The sequence below is a fragment of the Panulirus ornatus genome, chromosome 55 (assembly GCF_036320965.1).
Source record: "Panulirus ornatus isolate Po-2019 chromosome 55, ASM3632096v1, whole genome shotgun sequence".
Taxonomy (NCBI): Eukaryota; Metazoa; Arthropoda; class Malacostraca; order Decapoda; family Palinuridae; genus Panulirus; species Panulirus ornatus.
This window is the reverse complement of record NC_092278.1, coordinates 29,252,001-29,266,017: the sequence shown is the minus strand read 5'-3', so window position 1 is coordinate 29,266,017 and position 14,017 is coordinate 29,252,001. Positions and strand designations below refer to the sequence as shown.

The 14,017-nt window shown below is 42.8% G+C and overlaps 1 protein-coding gene across 3 annotated transcripts in view; it reads right to left on the bottom strand.

The window, feature by feature from the left end:
- Positions 1-14,017, bottom strand: part of Sec63 (translocation protein Sec63) — a 249,369-nt gene that overhangs the window by 95,800 nt on the left and 139,552 nt on the right. The window lies entirely within an intron of this gene.

Below are 14,017 nucleotides of genomic sequence, written 5' to 3'. Positions count from 1 at the left end.
AAGAGTATATATGTGTCAAACGTGGAGGGAACGAGGAGAATTGGAAGACCAAATTGGAGGTGGAAAGATGGAGCGAAAAGGATTTTGAGTGATCGGGGCCTGAACATGCAAGAGGATGAAAGGAGTGCAAGGAATAGAGTGAATTGGAACAATGTGGTATACCGGGGTTGACGTGCTGTCAATGGATTGAACCAGGGCATGTGAAGCGTCTGGGGTAAACCATGGAAAGTTCAATGGGGCCTGGATGTAGAAAGAGAGGTGTGGTTTCGGTGCATTACTACATGACAGCTAGAGACTGAATGTGAACGAATATGGCCTTTGTTGTCTTTTCCTAGCACTACCTTGCGCACATTTTGGGGGAGGGGGTGGTTATTTTCATGTGTGGCGGGGTGGCGATGGGAATGAATAAAGGCAGACAGTATAAATCATGTGCATGTGTATATGTTTATGTCTGTGTGTGTATATATATGTATATGCTGAGATGTACAGGTATGTATATATTGCGTGTGTGGATGTGTATATATATACATGTGTATGTGGGTGGGTTGGGCCATTCTTTTGTCTGTTTCCTTGCACTACCTCGCTAATGCGGAAGACAGCGACAAAGCAAAATATGATAAATTATAAATAAAATATATAAATATATATATAACCATGGAAAGTTCTATGGGGCCTGGACGTGGAAAGGGAGCTGTGGTTTCGGTGCATTATTACATGACAGCTAGAGATCGAGTGTGAACGAATGTGGCCTTTGTTGTCTTTTCCTAGTGCTACCTCGCGCACGTGCGGGGGGAGGGGGTTGTTATTTCATGTGTGGCAGGGTGGCAATGGGTATGAATAAAGGCGACAGTATGTGTATAGATGTATATGTCTGTGTGTGTATATATATGTATACGTTGAAATGTATAGGTATGTGTATTTGCATGTGTGGAAGTATATACATGTGTATGTGGGTGGGTTGAGCCATTCTTTCATCTGTTTCCTTGCACTATCTCGCTAACGCGGGAGACAGCGACAAAGTAAAATAAATAAATATAAATATATATAGGGGATAGGGGAGAAAGAATACTTCCCATGCATTCCTCACGTGTCATAGAAGGCGACTAAAGGGGATGCGAGCGGGGGGGCCAGAAACCCTCCCATCCTTGTACTTTAACTTTCTAAAAGGGGAAACAGAACAGAGTCACACGAGGAGTGCTCATTCTCCTCGAAGGCTCAGATTGGGGTGTCTAAATGTGTGTGGATGTAACCAAGATGAGAAAAAAGGAGAGATAGGTAGTATGTTTGAGGAAAGGAACCTGGGTGTTTTGGCTCTGAGTGAAACGAAGCTCAAGGGTAAAGGGGAAGAGTGGTTTGGGAATGTCTTGGGAGTAAAGTCAGGGGTTAGTGAGAGGACAAGAGCAAGGGAAGGAGTAGCACTACTCCTGAATCAGGAGTTGTGGGAGTATGTGATATAGTGTAAGTAAGTAAATTCTAAATTGATATGGGTAAAACTGAAAGTTGATGGAGAGAGATGGGTGATTATTGGTGCATATGCACCTGGGCATGAGAAAAAAGATCATGAGAGGCAAGTGTTTTGGGAGCATCTGAATGAGTGTGTTAGTGGTTTAGATGCACAAGACTGGGTTATAGTGATAGGTGATTTGAATGCAAAGGTGAGTAATGTGGCAGTTGAGGGAATAATTGGTATACATGGAGTGTTCAGTGTTGTAAATGGAAATGGTGAAGAGCTTGTAGATTTATGTGCTGAAAAAGGACTGGTGATTGGGAATACCTAGTTTAAAAAGCGAGATATACATAAGTATATGTATGTAAGTAGGAGAGATAGCCAGAGAGCGTTAAAGGATTACATGTTAATAATAGACGCACAAAAGAAAGACTTTTGGATGTTAATGTGCTGAGAGGTGCAACTGGAGGGATGTCTGATCATTATCTTGTGGAGGCGAAGGTGAAGATTTGTGGGGATTTCAGAAAATAAGAGAGAATGTTGGGGTGAAGAGATTGGTGAGAGTAATAGTGCTTGGGAAGGAGACTTGTCTGAGGAAGTACCAGGAGAGAGTGAGTACAGAATGGAAAAAGGTGAGAACAAAGGAGGTAAGGGGAGTGGGGGAGGAATGGGATGTATTTAGGGAATCAGTGCTGGCTTACGCAAAAGATGCTTGTGGCATGAGAAGCGTGGGAGGTGGGTTGATTTGAAAAGGTAGTGAGTAGTGGGATGAAGAAGTAAGATTATTAGTGAAAGAGAAGAGAGAGGCATTTGGACGATTTTTGCAGGGTAAAAATGCAAATGAGTGGGAGAGGTATAAAAGAGAGAGGCAGGAGGTCAAGAGAAAGGTGCAAGAGGTGAAAAGAGGGCAAATGAGAGTTGGGGTGAGAGGGTATCATTAAATTTTAGGGAGAATAAAAAGATGTTTTGGAAGGAGGTAAATAAAGTGCGTAAGACAAGGGAGCAAATGGGAACTCAGTGAAGGAGGTTAATGGGGAGGTGATAACAAGTAGTGGTGATGTGAGGAGATGGAGCGAGTATTTTGAAGGTTTGTTGAATGTGTTAGATGATAGAGTGGCAGATATAGGGTGTTTTGGTCGAGGTGGTGTGCAAAGTGAAAGGGTTAGGGAAAATGATTTGGTAAATAGAGAAGAGGTAGTAAAAGCTTTACGGAAGATGAAAGCCGGCAAGGCAGCAGGTTTGGATGGTATTGCAGTGGAATCTATTAAAAAAGTGGGTGACTGTATTGTTGACTGGTTGGTAAGGTTATTTAATGTATGTATGATTCATGGTGAGGTGCCTGAGGATTGGCGGAATGCTTGCATAGTGCCATTGTACAAAGGCAAAGGGGATAAGAGAGAGTGCTCAAATTACAGAGGTATAAGTGTGGAGGAAGTGAAGTGTTTTAGATATCTGGGAGTGGATCTGTCAGCGGATGGAACCATGGAAGCGGAAGTGGATCATAGGGTGGGGGAGGGGGCGAAAATTTTGGGAGCCTTGAAAAATGTGTGGAAGTCGAGAACACTATCTCGGAAAGCAAAAATGGGTATGTTTGAGGGAATAGTGGTTCCAACAATGTTGTATGGTTGCGAGGCGTGGGCTATGGATAGAGATGTGCGCAGGAGGATGGATGTGCTGGAAATGAGATGTTTGAGGACAATGTGTGGTGTGAGGTGGTTTGATCGAGTAAGTAACGTAAGGGTAAGAGAGATGTGTGGAAATAAAAAGAGCGTGGTTGAGAGAGCAGAAGAGGGTGTTTTGAAATGGTTTGGGCACATGGAGAGAATGAGTGAGGAGAGATTGACCAAGAGGATATATGTGTCGGAGGTGGAGGGAACGAGGAGAAGAGGGAGACCAAATTGGAGGTGGAAAGATGGAGTGAAAAAGATTTTGTGTGATCGGGGCCTGAACATGCAGGAGGGTGAAAGGAGGGCAAGAAATAGAGTGAATTGGAGTCATGTGGTATACAGGGGTTGACGTGCTGTCAGTGGATTGAAGCAAGGCATGTGAAGCGTCTGGGGTAAACCATGGAAAGCTGTGTAGGTATGTATATTTGCGTGTGTGGACGTGTGTATGTACATGTGTATGGGGGGGGGGTTGGGCCATTTCTTTCGTCTGTTTCCTTGCGCTACCTCGCAAACGCGGGAGACAGCGACAAAGTATAAAAAAAAAAAAAAAAAAAAAAAAAAAAAAAAAAAAAAAGTTTGTTGAGTATTCCTGGGAAATTATATGGGAGGATATTGATTGACAGGGTGAAGACATGTACAGAGCATCAGATTGGGGAAGAGCAGTGTGGTCTCAGAAGTGGTAGAGGATGTGTGGATCAGGTGTTTGCTTTGAAGAATGTATGTGAGAAATACTTAGAAAAACAAATGGATTTGTATGTAGCATTTATGGATCTGGAGAAGGCATATGATAGAACTGATAGATATGCTCTGTGGAAGGTTTTAAGAATATATGGTGTGGGAGGAAAGTTGTTAGAAGCAGTGAAAAGTTTTTATCAAGGATGTAAGGCATGTGTACGTGTAGGAAGAGAGGAAAGTGATTGGTTCTCAGTGAATGTGGGTTTGCGGCAGGGGTGTGTGATGTCTCCATGGTTATTTAATTAGTTTATGGATGGGGTTGTTAGGGAGGTGAATGCAAGAGTTTTGGAAAGAGGGGCGAGTATGCAGACTGTTATGGATGAGAGAGCTTGGGAAGTGAGTCAGTTGTTGTTCGCTGATGATACAGCGCTGGTGGCTGATTCATGTGAGAAACTGCAGAAGCTGGTGACTGAGTTTGGTAAAGTGTGTGAAAGAAGAAAGTTAAGAGTAAATGTGAATAAGAGCAAGGTTATTAGGTACAGTAGGGTTGAGGGTCAAGTCAATTGGGAGGTAAGTTTGAATGGAGAAAAACTGGAGGAAGTAAAGTGTTTTAGATATCTGGGAGTGGATCTGGCAGCGGATGGAACCATGGAAGCGGAAGTGGATCATAGGGTGGGGGAGGGGGCGAAAATCCTGGGAGCCTTGAAGAATGTGTGGAAGTTGAGAACATTATCTTGGAAAGCAAAAACGGGTATGTATGAAGGAATAGTGGTTCCAACAATGTTGTATGGTTGCGAGGCGTGGGCTACGGATAGAGTTGTGTGCAGGAGGATGGATGTGCTGGAAATGAGATGTTTGAGGACAATGTGTGGTGTGAGGTGGTTTGATCGAGTAAGTAACGTAAGGGTAAGAGAGATGTGTGGAAATAAAAAGAGCGTGGTTGAGAGAGCAGAAGAGGGTGTTTTGAAATGGTTTGGGCACATGGAGAGAATGAGTGAGGAAAGATTGACCAAGAGGATATATGTGTCGGAGGTGGAGGGAACGAGGAGAAGTGGGAGACCAAATTGGAGGTGGAAAGATGGAGTGAAAAAGATTTTGTGTGATCAGGGCCTGAACATGCAGGAGGGTGAAAGGAGGGCAAGGAATAGAGTGAATTGGATCGATGTGGTATACTGGGTTGACGTGCTGTCAGTGGATTTGAATCAGGGCATGTGAAGCGTCTGGGGTAAACCATGGAAAGCTGTGTAGGTATGTATATTTGCGTGTGTGGACATATGTATATACATGTGTATGGGGGTGGGTTGGGCCATTTCTTTCGTCTGTTTCCTTGCGCTACCTCGCAAACGCGGGAGACAGCGACAAAGCAAAAAAAAAAAAAAAAAAAAAATATGTGAGTGTGTGTGTGTGTGTGTGTGTGTGTGTGTGTGTGTGTGTGTGTGTGTGTGAGTGAGGAAGTACCAGAAGAGATTGACTGCAGGAAGGAAAAAGGTGAGAACAAATGACATAAGGGGAGTGGGGGAGGAATGGGATGTATTTAGGGAAGCAGTGACGGCTTGTGCAAAAGATGCTTGTGGCATGAGAAAGGTGGGAGGTGGGCAGATTAGATAGGGTAGTGAATGGTGGGATGAAGAAATAAGATTAGTGAAAGAGAAGAGACAGGCATTTGGACGAGTTTTGCAGAGAAGTAGTGCAAATGAGTGGGAGATGTATAAAAGAAAGAGGCAGGAGGTCAAGAGAAAGGTGCAAGAGGTGAAAAAGAGGGCAAATGAGAGTTGAGGTGAGAGATATCATCAAAATTTATGGAGAATAAAAAGATGTGTAAGAAGGAGGTAAATAAAGTGCATAAGACAAGAGAACAATTGGGAACATCGGTGAAGGGGCTAATGAGGAGGTAATAACAAGCAGTGGTGATGTGAGAAGGAGATGGAGTGAGTATTTTGAAGGTCTGTTTAATGTGTTTCATGATAAAGTGGCAGCTATAGGGTGTTTTGGTTGAGGTGGTGTGTGAAGTAAGAGGGTCAGGGAGAATGGTTTCATAAACAGAGAAGAGGTTGTGAAAGCTTTGTGGAAGATGAAAGTCAGCAAGGGGTGGGTTTTGATGGTATTGCAGCGAAATTTATTAAAAAAGGGGTGACTGTGTTTTTGACTGGTTGGTAAGGATATTCAATATATGTATTTATCAAGGTGAAGTGTCTGAGGATTAGCAGAATGCATGCATAGTGCCAGTGTACAAAGGCAAAGGGGATAAAGGCGAGTGTTCAAATTACAGAGGTATAAGTTTGTTGAGTATCCCTGGGAAATTATATGGGAGGGTATTGATTGAGAGGGTAAAGGCATGTACAAAGCATCTGTTTGGGGAAAAGCAGTGCAGTTTTAGAAGTGGTAAAGGATGTGTGAATCAGGTGTTTTCTTTCAAGATTGTACGCGAGCAATAATTAGAAAAACATATGGATTTGTATGTAGCATTTATGGATCTGAAGAAGGCATATGATAGAGTTGACAGAGAGACTTTGGGGAAGGTATTAAGAGTATATGGTGTGGGAGGTAAGCTGCTAGAAGCAGCGAAAAGTTTTTATCAAGGATGTAAGGCATGTGTACGAGTAGGAAGAAAGGAAAGTGATTGGTTTCCAGTGAACGTCAGTTTGCAGCAGGGGTGCATGACGTCTCCATGGTTGTTTAATTTGTTTGTGGATGGGGTTGTTAGGGAGGTGAATGCAAGAAGAGAGGGGAAAGTATGCAGTCTGTTGTGGATGAGAGGGCTTGGGAGTAAGTCAGATGTTGTTCGCTGATGATACAGCACTGATGGATGATTTGGATGAGAAACTGCAGAAGTAGGTGACTGAGTTTGGGAAAGAGTGTGAAAGAAGAAAGTTGAGAGGAAATGTGAATAAGTGCAAGGTTCAGTAGGGGTGAGGGACAGGTTAATTGGGAGGTAAGTTTTGATGAAGAAAAACTGGAGGAAGTGAAGTGTTTTAGATATCTGGGAGTGGATTTAGCAGCGGAAGAAACCATGGAAGCGGAAGTGAGTCACGGGGTGGGAAAAGGTGAGAACCTTATCTCGAAGAGCAAAAATGGGTATGTTTGAAGGAACAGTGGTTCCAACAATGTTATATGGTTGCGAGGTGTGGGCTATAAACAGGGTTGTGCGGAAGAGGATTGATGTGTTGGTAATTAAATGCTTGGGGACAATATGTGGTGTGAGGTGGTTCGATCGAGTAAGTAATGAGAGGGTAATGGGGATGTGTGGTAATAAAAAGAGTGTGGTTGAGAGAGCAGAAGGGGGTATCTTGAAATGTTTTTGTTACATGGAGAGAATGAGTGAGGAAAGATTGACAAAGAGGATATATGTGTCAGAGGTGGAGGGAATGAGGAGAAGTGAGAGACCAAATTGGAGGTGGAAGGATGGAGTGAAAAAGATTTTGAACAATCGGAGCCTGAACATACAGGAGGCTGAAAGGCGTGCAAGGAATAGAGTGAATTGGAATGATGTGGTATAACAGGGTCAACATGCTGTCACTGGACTGAACCAGGGCATAATATATATGTGTGTGTATACGAGTGGAATAGCCATTCTTCGTCTGTTTCCTGGAGCTACCTTGCTGACACAGGAAACAGCAATTAACTATAATGAAATATAAACAAATATATATATCGTCATTATATGTATGACGTGAAGGGAGTGGGTGAGGAATGGGATGTATTTAGGGAAGCAGTGATGGCTTGTGCAAAAGATGCATGTCTCACGAGAAAGGTGGGAGGTGGGTAGATTAGAAAGGGTAGAGAGTGGTGGGATGAAGAAGCAAGGTTGTTAGTGAAAGAGAAAAGAGAGGCATTTGGATGATACCTGCAGGGAAGTAGTGCAAATGACTGGGAGATGTAGAAAAGAAAGCAGCAGGAGGTCAAGAGAAGGGTGAAGAGGTGAAAAAGAGGGCAATTGAGAGTTGGGGAGAGAGAATCATTGAATCTTAGAGAATAAAAAGATGTTTTGGAAGGAGGTAAATAACTTGCATAAGACAAGAGAACAAATGGGAACATTGGTGAAGGGAGCAAGGGGGAGGTAATAGCAGGTAGTGATGAAGTGAGAAAGAGATGGAGCGAGTATTTTGAAGGTCTGTTAAGTGTGTTTGTGATAAGAGCGGCAGATATAGGGTGTTTTGGTCGGGGTGGTGTGGGAAGTGAGATTGTCATGGAGAATGGTTTGGTAAACAGAGAGGAGGTAGTGAAAGCTTTGTGGGAGATGAAATCCAGCAATGCAGCTGGTTTGGATGGTATTGCAGTGGAATTTATCAAAAAAGGGGTTGACTGTGTTGTTGACTGGTTGGTAAGGATGTTCAATGCATGTATGGATCATGGTGAAAAGCCTAAGGATTGGCAGAGTTTATGCATAGTGCCAATGTCCAAAGGCAAAGAGGATAAAGGTGACTGCACTAACTACAGAGGAATAAGTTTGCTGAGTATTCCTGGGAAATTATATGGGAGGTTATTGAGTGAGAGGGTGAAGGTATGTACAGAGCATCAGATTGGGGAAGAACAGTGGGGTTTCAGAAGTGGCAGAGGATGTGAGGATCTGGTGTTTGCTTTAAAGAATGTGAGAAATACTTAGAACAGATGGATTTGTATGTAGCATTTATGGATCTGGAGAAGACATATGATAGGGTTGACAGAGATGCTTTGTGGAAGGTTTTAAGAATATTTGGTGTGGGAGGTAAGTTGCTTGAAGCAGTGAAAAGTTTTTACCAAGGATGTAAAGCATGTGTACAAGTAGGAAGAGAGAAGAGCGATTGGCTCCCAGTGAATGTTGGTTTGTGGTAGGGGTGTGATGTCCCCATGGTTGTTTAATTTGTTCATGGAGGGGCTGGTTAGGGAGGTAAGTGCAAGAGTTTTGGAAAGAGGGGTAAGTACACATTCTGTTCTGGATGAGAGGAACTGGGAAGTGAGTCAGTTGATGTTCGCTGATGACACAGCTCTAATGGCTGATTCGGGTGAGAAACTGCAGCAATTGGTGACTGAGTTTGGAAAACTGTGTGAAAGTTAAGAGTAAATGTACACAAGAGCAAGTTTATTAGGTTCAGTAGGGTTGAGGGACAAGTTAATTAGGATGTAGGTTCGAATGGAGAAAAATTGGAGGAAGTGAAGTGTTTGAGATATCTGGGAGTGGACTTTGCAGTTAATGGAACAATGGAAGTGGAAGTGAGTCACAGGGTGGGGGAGGGCACAAAGGTTCTGGGGTCCTTGAAGAATGTGTGGAAGGATAGAACGTTATCTCAGAGAGCAAAAATGGGTATGTTTGACGGAACAGTAGTTCCAACAATGTTATGTGGTTGCGAGGCATGGGCTACAGATAGGGTTGTACAGAGGAGGTTGGATGTGTTGGAAACGAAATGTCTGAGGATAATATGTGGCGTGAGGTGGTTTGTTCGAATAAGTAATGAAAGGGTAAAAGAGAGATGGGTGGAAATACAAAGAAAGTGGTTGAGAGAGCAGAAGAGGGTGTGTTGAAATGGTTTGGACATATGGAGAGAATGAGTGAGGAAAGATTGACAAAGAGGATATACGTGTCAGAGGTGAAGGGAACAAGGAGAAGTGGGAGACCAAATTGGAGGTGGAAGGATGGAGTGAAGAAGATTCTGAGCGATCAGGGCCTGAACATACAGGAGGGTGAGAGGCATGCAAGGAATAGAGTGAACTGGAACGATGTGGTATACCGAGGACAATGTGCTGTCAATGGACTCAACCAGGGCATGTGAAATATTCTCTATGTTCAAGTCCCATAGCTCAAAATCTGACACATACATCCACTTTGTCAATCTTTCTCTTACACACATTCTTTATATTTCCACACATCTCTCTTACCCTTTCATTACTTACTTCATCAAACTACCTCACACCACATATTGTCCTCAAACATTTCATTTCTAACACACCCACCCTCCTCCATACAACCCTATCTATAGCCCATGCCTCGCAACCATAGAACACTGTTGGAACTATTATTCCTTCAAACATACTCATTTTTGCTCTTCAATATAAAATTCTCTCATCCCACACATACTTCACCTTTGCCAGAACCTTCGCCTCCTCCCCAACCCTGTGACTCACTTTTGCTTCCATGGGGTCATTTGCTGAGAAGTCCAATCCCATATACCTGAAACACTTCACTTCCTCCAATTTTTCTCCATTCAAACTTACATCCCAATCAACTTGTCCCTCAACCCTACTGAACCTAATAACTTTGCTTTTGTTTACATTAACTCTCAACTTTCTCCTTGCACACATTTTCCAAACACAGTCGCCAACTTCTGCAGCTTCTCACTTGGATCAGCCACTAGAGCTGTATCATCGGCAAACAACAACTGACTCACTTCACAGGCCCTCTCATCCCCAACAGACTGCATTCTTGCCCCTCTCTCTAAAACTCTTGCATTTACCTCTAACCATTCCATCCATTAACATATTAAACAACCATGAGGACATTACACAACCTTGATGCAGACCAAGCTTCACTGGGAACCAATCACTCTTCTCTCTTCCTCCTTGAACAAATGCCTTGCATCTTTCGTAAAAACTTTTCACTGCTTCTAGCAGTGACCTCCCACAAAGCATCTCTGTCAACCCTATCATATGCCTTCTACAAATTAATAAATGCTACATACAAATCCACCTGTTTTTCTAAGTATCTCACACACATTCTTCAAAGCAAACACTTGATCCACACATCCTCTACCACTTCGGAAACCACACTGCTCTTCCCTAATCTGATGCTCAGTATATGCCTTCACCCTCTCAATCAATACCATCCCATACAATTTCCCAGGAATACTCAACAAACTTATGTCTCTGCAGTTTGAACACTCACATTTATCCCCTTTGCCTTTGTATAATGGTACTATGCATGCATTCTGCCAATCCTCAGGCACTTCACCATGATCCATGCATACAATGAATATCCTTACCAACCAATCAATTACACAGTCACCCCCATTTTTAATAAATTCTGCTGCAATGCCATCCAAACCCACTTCCTTGCCGAATTTCACCTTCCGCAAAACTTTCACCACCTCTTTTCTCTTGACCAAACCATTCTCCCTGACCCCTCTCACTTCACACTCCACCCTGACCAAAACATCCTACATCTGCCACTCTATCATCAAACACATTCAAGAAACCTTCAAAATACTCAACCCATCTCCTTATGACTTCATCACTACTTGTTATTAATTCCCCACCTGCCCCCTTCACCAATGTTTCCATTTGTTCTCTTGTCTTACATACATTATATACCTCCTTCCAAAATATCTTTTCATCCTCCCTAAAGTTTAATAATACTCTCTCACCCCAACTCTCATTTGCCCTCTTTTTCAACCTTAGCACCTTTCTCTTGATTTCCTGACAATTTCTTTTATGCATCTCCCAATCATTTGCACTCCTTCCCTGCAAGCATCATCCAAACAACTCTATTTTCTCTTTCACAAGCAACCTTACTTCTTCATCTCACCACTCACTACCCTCGCTAATCTGCCCACCTCCCATCTTTCTCAGGAATCTTTTGCACAAGCCATCACTGCTTCCCTAAATACATCCCATACCTCACCCACTCCACCCACTCCCCTCATGTCATTTGCTCTCACCTTTTGCCATTCTACACTCAATCTCTCCTGGTACTTCCTCACACAAGTCTCCTTTCCAAGGTCACACTCTCACCACTCTCTTCTCCCCAACATTCTCTCTTCTTTAACAGACACTGACATAATGGATTTTGGAATGAACTGATCAATCAAATAATAATATATCAATTAATAATAACCTGAAAATAACCTGTTTCGGTGCATTATACATGACAGCTAGAGACTGAGTGTGAACGAATGTGGCCTTTGTTGTCTTTTCCTAGCGCTACCTCGTGCACATGCGGGGGAGGGGGGTTGTCATTTCCTGTGTAGCAGGGTGGTGACAGGAATGAATAAGGGCAGACAGTATGAATTATGTATATGTGTATATATGAATATGTCTGTGTGTGTGTATATATATGTATACGTTGAGATGTATAGGTATGTATATGTGCTGTGTGTGGATGTGTATGTATATATATGTGTATGTGGGTGGGTTGGGCCATTCTTTCATCTGCTTTCTTGCGCTACCTTGCTAACACGGGACACAGCGACAAAGGTTTTTTTTTTTTTTTTTTTTTTTTTGCTTTGTCGCTGTCTCCCGCGTTTGCGAGGTAGCGCAAGGAAACAGACGAAAGAAATGGCCCAACCCACCCCCATACACATGTATATACATACGTCCACATACACAAATATACATACCTACACAGCTTTCCATGGTTTACCCCAGACGCTTCACATGCCTTGATTCAATCCACTGACAGCACGTCAACCCCAGTATACCACATCGCTCCAATTCACTCTATTCCTTGCCCTCCTTTCACCCTCCTGCATGTTCAGGCCCCGATCACACAAAATCTTTTTCACTCCATCTTTCCACCTCCAATTCGGTCTCCCTCTTCTCCTCGTTCCCTCCACCTCCGACACATATATCCTCTTGGTCAATCTTTCCTCACTCATTCTCTCCATGTGCCCAAACCATTTCAAAACACCCTCTTCTGCTCTCTCAACCACGCTCTTTTTATTTCCACACATCTCTCTTACCCTTACGTTACTTACTCGATCAAACCACCTCACACCACACATTGTCCTCAAACATCTCATTTCCAGCACATCCATCCTCCTGCGCACAACTCTATCCATAGCCCACGCCTCGCAACCATACAACATTGTTGGAACCACTATTCCTTCAAACATACCCATTTTTGCTTTCGAGATACTGTTCTCGACTTCCACACATTCTTCAAGGCTCCCAGAATTTTCGCCCCCTCCCCCACCCTATGATCCACTTCCGCTTCCATGGTTCCATCCGCTGCCAGATCCACTCCCAGATATCTAAAACACTTCACTTCCTCCACTTTTTCTCCATTCAAACTCACCTCCCAATTGACTTGACCCTCAACCCTACTGTACCTAATAACCTTGCTCTTATTCACATTTACTCTTAACTTTCTTCTTTCACACACTTTACCAAACTCAGTCACCAGCTTCTGCAGTTTCTCACATGAATCAGCCACCAGCGCTGTATCATCAGCGAACAACAACTGACTCACTTCCCAAGCTCTCTCATCCCCAACAGACTTCATACTTGCCCCTCTTTCCAAAACTCTTGCATTCACCTCCCTAACAACCCCATCCATAAACAAATTAACACCATGGAGACATCACACACCCCTGCCGCAAACCTACATTCACTGAGAACCAATCACTTTCCTCTCTTCCTACAAAGTATGATAAGTAAATAAAATAATAACCTGAAAATTTAAAAAATCTCAAACACTGCACCATACGCATATCGCACTTGTTTCTGGTAGCATTGGGGTATATTCACTTTGTTTCAGTTTCAATTTGCCTCAAGCTATTGTGCAGTCAGGTTGTATACAGAGAATTGTGACCATCAAATGATTCTGCAATCATTACAATTCAAAATGGCTTCAAGTGATAGAGGAGTTAAAAAAAAGTGTGTGAACTGTATATTGTATTAAATAATGGCGCATAGGTTACATTTGATTCATCAGACTTTCGGCATTAACGAACATTCTCTTTCCCTATCAGTCTGCTGAATCGAGGGTTTACTGCATACACACATCAAGGGTCGGATTCGAACCTGGATAAGGAACCTGAATGCCATGGCCTCATATAGGTTACCAGACACACACACCAGGATTTTGTTTTCTGTACATGTGTCCCAACCTTAACTTGATGGAGGTAGCTTGAACCTTAATCTATCGCAGCTCAGATGGAGCGGCAAGTATGTAAAGGTAGCTTGAACTTTAATCTATCGCAGCTCAGATGGAGTGACAAATATGTTGATGGGCAGACAAATATATATATATACACTACATGTCACATTTGAACCCTGGACAGGGAACACAGCTTTTAAAAATCTCAGTCATCTTCTGGCACAGTCGTCTGTAAGAGTACCCTGTTTTTAGAGGGTCTTTTGAATAAAAGTTTTCCTTCTTTCATACTTGTCTGCTGTTTCCCATATTAGAGAGATGCATGGTTGCACTAACAACAGACAGAAAAAAGTAATTTGGATTATTTCTTATATCGCTCAGGTGAAAAAAGTAATGCAGCATAAAAATAAACTGCCAATATCCTCAACTAGTCTGCATCGTTTC